Here is a 7500-nt window from a genome sequence, read left to right on the forward strand (position 1 = left end):
TGTTTTTGTTTTCTAAAATATGTATTATTATTAATAATATTATTGCATGGATAGCCCAGGAATGTTATAAATCTTTATGGAAGATAGGAATTTGATTTGATTTTTAAATGTTTTTAGAGGATTATTTTCTATACAATATGAATTTTAAATTTAAATTTTGTTTTAAGAAGAATAATTTGCTGTTAAATATTGTTTAGAAGGAAGAGATATTAGAAGGACTGGAAAAATTAGATAACAATGTCCAGCAATACACAGATGATGTCATCAGGATCATATAAGAATTCTGACAGTGGAAAGAAACAAATAAAAGATAAAAGATGAAGAGAGCAAAAAGGAAATCATCTTCTGGAGTCAAATCTTGAGATTAAGAAAAACAAATCCAAGAAGTGTCAACTGACATCTAAAATGTCAGAGTGGATGTGTGGAGCTCCATGTAACCATCATCTTCTTCTTTTGACTGGAACCCCAAGGCTTTTCTGCTTCATACTACACTCATACAAGAAAAATCTGTAGAAATATCAATATTTTTAAAGTGGCTTCTTTGTTACATCTGATACAAGGACTGAAAAAGTAAATCCAATTCTACAAAGTCACACATTATTTAAATTAAATCAGACCACTGCCTTGCTGTTTATAATGAGGCCTGTGATAATGCATTCTGTGCAAAATATACGATTGACTTACTATTGTATGCGATGTCAGGTTTTGACCAGATAGAGCAGTGGCTTCACAGAGTGAATTGCTATAGAACTAGAGGCCATAGAAAACTAAAATAAATTTTCAGCTTTAAGAAGATAGATATAAAAGTCCTTATGAGGCTTTTAAACACACTATTTCATGTATTTTTTCTTGTCTTATTCCCTATATAATATGAATATTATATTAATAGCTACAGGGTTCTAAATGTATCATGCAGGGTAAGGATACAAACTCTAAAGAATGTAAAATACAGGAATTAAAGAAAACAATATATTTAAACCATTTTTCTATTACAATATTGCTTTGCTCAATTTCATTAAAACTCAAGCCATGCTTCTAGCTATAGGCCAAAAACAATATTATTTATTTAAATATGACAGCATGTCATTTAAATAAAATTGTTCTGAAGAATTAATTCATACCTTGGCCTGTTTACAAGAATAAATTCTTTTTTGAGCTATAGTTGCAGGGCTGATAGATACAAAGAAAGTGCTTTTCAAATTAAAATACATAATAATGTAGCAGCATGCTATTAAGGAAGTTGATTACATATATATCCATATTTAAGCCACTACATAAAAAAAATTTATTTTAGAGTTCATGTCATGGATTTCAAGGATTAATACAGTTGTCAGTAACAATTGCATTTGATATTTGAGGAAATTCATCCCCCTGTACATTTCCATGTATACCTTTTTCATTTAAATCTCCAGAGCATTAAAACAAAAATATGGTATATTTACGTAATAAGAGGGTAGTACGCAATGGAGTGGGTTGCCATTTCCTTCTCCATAGTACTCAAAAGCAACTGTCAAATATTAAACACATGGAACAACTTAAGTGTACTTTTTGAGATTTTTACTTTCTATGTGGGTATCTATCTTTCTAGCTTTGTCTACTTTCTTCAAAGTATATGGGTGTGTGCCCTGACAGTTTCTTAAAAAAAACAATTCTTGAAGATTTCAAATAGTTGTAAGTTGAAGTTCATGAATTCTTATAACTGTCTTATAGCTATCTTATAATTCTTAAAAACTATCAGAGTTACAATATCATATGAATGGCTTCTATCAATTTTTATTTCCTTTGTGCCTTGATCAGTATGGATCAAATTTTTTTTTTATATTTATCTAAAGCAATTTTAAAACAGAGTTTTATTTTTTAACAGATTTCATGAGCATCTTAATTTGCTTTTATACAACTGTGTTAATAAAGGCATGCATTTTTAAAGTTACTAAGTATAATATTAATTTGGGGTACAAAAAAAAACAAAGCAAAACCAAAACAACCAAAAAAAACCCCTCCTACCTAAGTCTACCTAATTTTATGTTAGAAAAATTAAATCTCCTCTTTTGTAGTACTTCAAAAGCAAACTTTTGAAATAAATCTTCTTCCTTAAATCTAAAGAGATTATTTAAGAGAAAATGGAATGAGAATGAAATTCAGTGATGAGTAATCTAAAGTATAGGTGTGAAAGAATACCATTCTGAGAGAAATACCACCTTTGAGGGAACTAGAATGGAAATAAGACAATTTATTCAAATACTCAATATCTAGGTAATCAAATCTAAAATGTATATGTTATATATTTTTTATCATTATATCAAGACCATTTATTTACAGTTCCTTCAAAGTGTTTGTTTTCTCTGTGTTGACTGAGAATGCAACTTTTTAAGAGAAGGGAGCAAAGGCTAAGATGTCTGGGAATTCGGGCTCTGAGGTTTTATAAGTTTAGTGTACACTCAGTCATGTACAACTCTTTGCAACTCCATGTACTGTAGCCCGCCAGGTTCCTGTGTCCATGAAATTCTCCAGGCAAGAATACTGTAGTGGATATCCATTCCCTTCTCCAGCGGATCTTCCCAACCCAGGGACTGAACCCGGGTCTCCTCCATTGTAGGCAGGTTCTTTACCATCTGAGCTACCAGAGAAGCCCTTTGGGTCCCATAATGAGGGTTAAAACATTCAGTAGAATAGTTAAGACTAGAACCCTCAGTTACAACAGAGGACAAAATGATAACCAAATAAGAAACAAGAAGATATTTCTCATTAGATGGCTAAATCTTCCAGTGAAAGATTGTAGCAGAAGTGTTATGTTTGAAGAAATTATTCAGAGGACTTGTTCCTTTTTCTCTGGTAGACCAATTTCTTTGTTTCTTTTATACCCTCTTCAGTTGATTTTAAGGTTTTTACTCTGAAGTGCCTAGCATGAATACAGTGCTCTGATTTTAGATGACACATTATACTTGATTGACACGTTCCTCAAAGTTACCTATTTATATATGTAAATACTGGTCTCACACTTATTGGTACAGACTGGCTCCAAACTCAGAGCCATTAATGCCAAGGACTGTGTTTTATGCATCACTCTATTGTTGCTGCTGAAAATACTCGATGGGACATCTCAGGCCCTAAGATATGCATCAAATGGAGGAACACAGAGTCTATTCACTTTTCCTGTAGTTTAACTTATTGAAGTGTAGGGGATTCCCAGGTGGCGCTAGTGGTGAAGAACTCACCTGCCAATGCAGGTAGAAGTAAGAGACTCAGGTTCAATCCCTGAGTACAGAAGATCTCCTGGAGGAGGGCATGGCCACACACTCCAGTATTTGTGCCTGGAGAATCCAATGGACAGAGGAACCTTGACAGGCTACAGTCCATAGGGTTGCAGAGTCAGACACTGAAGTGACTTAACAGACACATTGAAGTATAGTTGATTTACAATGTTGTGTTAATTTCTGCTGTACAGAAAAATGATTCAGTTATATATATATATATATATATATATATACACACACACACACACATAATATATTACATATATATATTATTTTTCCATAATGCTTTGTCATAGAATAGCTCCCCGGGCTATACAATATGACCTTGTTGTTTATCCATCCTAATATAATAATTTGCATCTGTTTTTCCCAAATTCCTAATCCTTCCTTCTTCCCTCTCCCTCCTCCTTGGTAACAAGAAGTCTGTCCTCTTTGTCTGTGAGTCTGCTTCTGCTTCATAGATAAGTTCATTTTTGTCAAAGTTTCAGATTCTACATATAAGTATTATCACATGGTATATGTCTTTCTCTTTCTGACTGACTTCACTTAGTGTGGAAGATTAGCTTCTTATAATATTTAGAACTTGCTAATTAAATGAGTCCAAAGAATACCTTCTGACAGTTTAGAAGGTTAAAAATCAGATCAGCATTTTCAAAATTGATGTTGGTTTGATACATGATAATAACTGCCAGAAATCCATCTGATAGAAGGAAATAGTTGTCATTTAAAAAATACTATTTGATGAAATGTGTTTGTGAAGCACTCTATTATTATATATCTCCCTCCTGAATATTCAAAGGGAACATGAATAAAACAATAATTTTAAGATTTCCTACACGAAAAACATCTGCTGACTTTTAACACAGCATTTCTAACATTAATTTGAGCATGGAAGATATTTTTGAATCATTGTTTCATAGAATGGGTATTGGCGAAATCAGGCTTAAAATGATAGTGAATATGCTTAAAAATGGCTGCTGTCAATAGAAAACATTAAATCAAAATTATGCAAATTCTACATATAATCCAGGGAAAGGTAATGATTCATATTATAATTCTCTAAAGCTTACAAATATAACAAAATGGCTCTCTCCATAAAAGTGAAGAATAATAAAGAACTGTGTATGTCTTGTAGAAGAAAACAACATAAAGAGAAATAAATGTCAAGGTACATTTAATACAGATCTTTGCCCCTGTTGGTTGTTTGAAAACATACATTTCATCTGAATACTCTTTTCTAAAGAGGAGAACAATATACCAAAAAAACAAAACAAAACAAAACAAAAAAAAACAGGTGGTGAATCGACTGCCTTAGCATTTACAGGAGGATAAGGAGAATATACAGACTTTCATTAGATTTTTTTAGAGCAACACTGAAGATGGATGAAAACTGTGAAAAAAGACTAGGGGCCAAGAAAGAACAGAAAATTATTTTGCTTTTGTCAGAAGAGTGGGATAGAAAATGGAATCAGTAGTAGATACCTGGAGAGTTAGTGAATCTCAGATCATGTAAAGTCTTGTTTACCATCCAGAGGTACTTGTTCTTCATTGTCAAGGTCTTGGGAAGAAACTCAGGGGTTAGTCGAAGGGCTTGATGACATTGATTTGTAGAAAACTCACACTGAAAGCATAAAGCTTCAGCAAACAAAGGGAACCACTGAGACAGGAACTGTGATTTGAGTGACCCTGAGGTATAGTTAAAGTGACCAGTTGTGAGGCTTGAGGAATAGGAGGGTAGTCTCAGATCTGGCCTAGTGACTGGATGATAGTACTATTGATGAAGATAGTTAGGATGCAGAACATGTACAAGGTGAATGGGGAATAGTGATATCCAGTAAGGTCAGGGAGAGATTTTAGTAGCTTGTAAAAAATACAGATATGACCCGCCACCAGATACATGTGAATATCTAGAAAGCAAGGTGAGGAATAAAGGGTGCAGATACACCTTTAAGAATAACTAATGCATAAACAGCATGTGATTGCATAGATAAAAAATACTAGCAGAGACAGATGGTGATATTGAGAAGGAACCATCACAGAGAGAAGAACCAGAGGATAAAGATATCAAGCATAGAGAAGCATTATAGAAAGCATATTATGAAGCTACCTCAGCAAAGAGATAGGGTAAGATCAATTCAGCGAAGGTTAGCTGAATTTGGCAATTAGAAACTCACTGATACTTTGTATAAAGAATTCTGAATTTGCAGTAAAGAAAAAGTAAGTTGTTGGTCACACTGAACTGCCTCAGGGCTTTCCATATGTCAGGACTCTTATCTTCCTCTGCTGGGTCAGCTATGGTGGCTGTGAAAATCCTAAACCCCAAGGCCGAGGTGGCCTGAGCCCAAGCAGCATTGGTGGTCAATATCAGTGCAGTGCAGGGGTTCAAGGGATGTAAGACGTGCTGAGGATCAACTTGGAACCTAAGGGCACCATGAAGATGCTTGCTTCTGGCGCTGGAGACATCAAGCTACTAAAGAGGAAAATGTGCTTCTTCATAAATTGCAAATTCAACACTTGACAACCTCCTTAACAGCCAAAGTAGCAACCACCCAGGATGATAAAATTGTGGATGGTATACTTCCAATGTCCTAATCATTAGAGAGCTCCTAAAGCACATGGCAGGAAGTGAAGAGGAACTAAAAAGCCTCTTGATGAAAGTGAAACAGGAGAGTGAAAAGTTGGCTTAAAGCTCAACATTCAGAAAATGAAGCTCATGGCATCTGGTCCCATCACTTCATGGGAAATAGATGGGGAAACAGTAGAAACATGTCAGACTTTATTTTGGGGGGCTCCAAAATCACTGCAGATGGTGACTTCAGCCATGAAATTAAAAGATACTTATTCCTTGGAAGGAAAGTTATGACCAACTTAGATAGCATATTAAAAAGCAGAATCTAGCCAAGGCTATGGTTTTTCCAGTGGTCATGTATGGATGTGAGTGTTGGACTGTGAACGCATGTAAGAATTAAAGATTTTAAAATTAAAAAAAATAATAATAAATAAATAAAATTAAAAAATAAATAAATAAAATAGCATTCTCAAATAAAAAAAAGAAAGCTGAACACCAAAGAATTGATGCTTTTGACCTGTGGTGTTGGTAAAGACTCTTGAGAGTCCCTTGGACTGCAAAGAAATCCAACCAGTACATCCTAAAGGAGTTCAGTCCTGGGTGTTCATTGGAAGGAATGATGCTAAAGCTGAAACTCCAGTACTTTGGCCACCTCATGCAAAGAGCTGACTCATTGGAAAAGACTCTGAAACTGGGAGGGATTGGGGGCAGAAGGAGAAGGGGACGACAGAGGATGAGATGGCTAGATGGCATCACTGACTCAATGGACATGAGTTTGAGTGAACTCCGGGAGTTGGTGATGTACAGGGAGGCCTGGCGTGCTGCGATTCATGGGGTCGCAAAGAGTCAGACACAACTGAGTGACTGAACTGAACTGAAAGCACATGGCTCTCTACATGTTTGAAGATCTTCATCCCAGAATAATTACAAAAGTATTTGAAACGTCAAAGGAAATGCACTTCAGTTTTTGGAACAAAGTAAACAAAGAGATGGACAAGGAAACACTTATAGATAGATGTGCCCTGGATATCTCTATGAACTAAAGTTCATGCTGACCTTGCTGATGTATTAACAGAGGCTACAGTGAACTCTATTTTGGGCATAAAAAGGAAAGATGAACCTATTGACCTCATCATGGTTGAGATCATGGGAATGAAACATAAACCTGAAACCAATCCTGGCTTAATCAGAGGTCTTATTTTGGACAAGGGGGCACAGCATCCTGATATGAAAAAGAGAGTAAGAGAGGTGTGCATCCTCAGATACAATGTGGTGTTATTAGAATATGAAAAAAAAAAGAGGTGAATTCTGTTTTTTGTTTTTAATTGCAAGAGTACAGAGGAGAAGGAGAAACTAGTAAGAGCTAAAACAAAATTCACTGAAGACAGAGTCAAAAAATAATAGACCTGAAAAAGAAAGTCTGTAGTGATTCAGATAAAGAATTTGCTGTTCTTCGTTGAAAGGAAATTGACACCATTTTTTTAGATGCTTTTGAAAAGAAGGCAGACTAGATCTGAGAAGTCCTAAAAGGAGAAATACGGAAGGGCTTTAGAACCAAATTCGCTTGGTGACCCAAATCCTGATTGTTTGGGATGTGCAGGACTTGCCTATGAATATCTATAGATTAAATACAAGCCCAGTGTGAAGGTCAGGACACAACTTGGAGTGCATTTACCG

The 7500-nt window shown here is 35.1% G+C and overlaps 1 pseudogene; it reads left to right on the forward strand.

The window, feature by feature from the left end:
* On the forward strand, positions 5549–7283 carry LOC102190704 (annotated as a pseudogene).

Source organism: Capra hircus, chromosome 12 (genome assembly GCF_001704415.2).
Source record: "Capra hircus breed San Clemente chromosome 12, ASM170441v1, whole genome shotgun sequence".
Classification (NCBI taxonomy): domain Eukaryota; kingdom Metazoa; phylum Chordata; class Mammalia; order Artiodactyla; family Bovidae; genus Capra; species Capra hircus.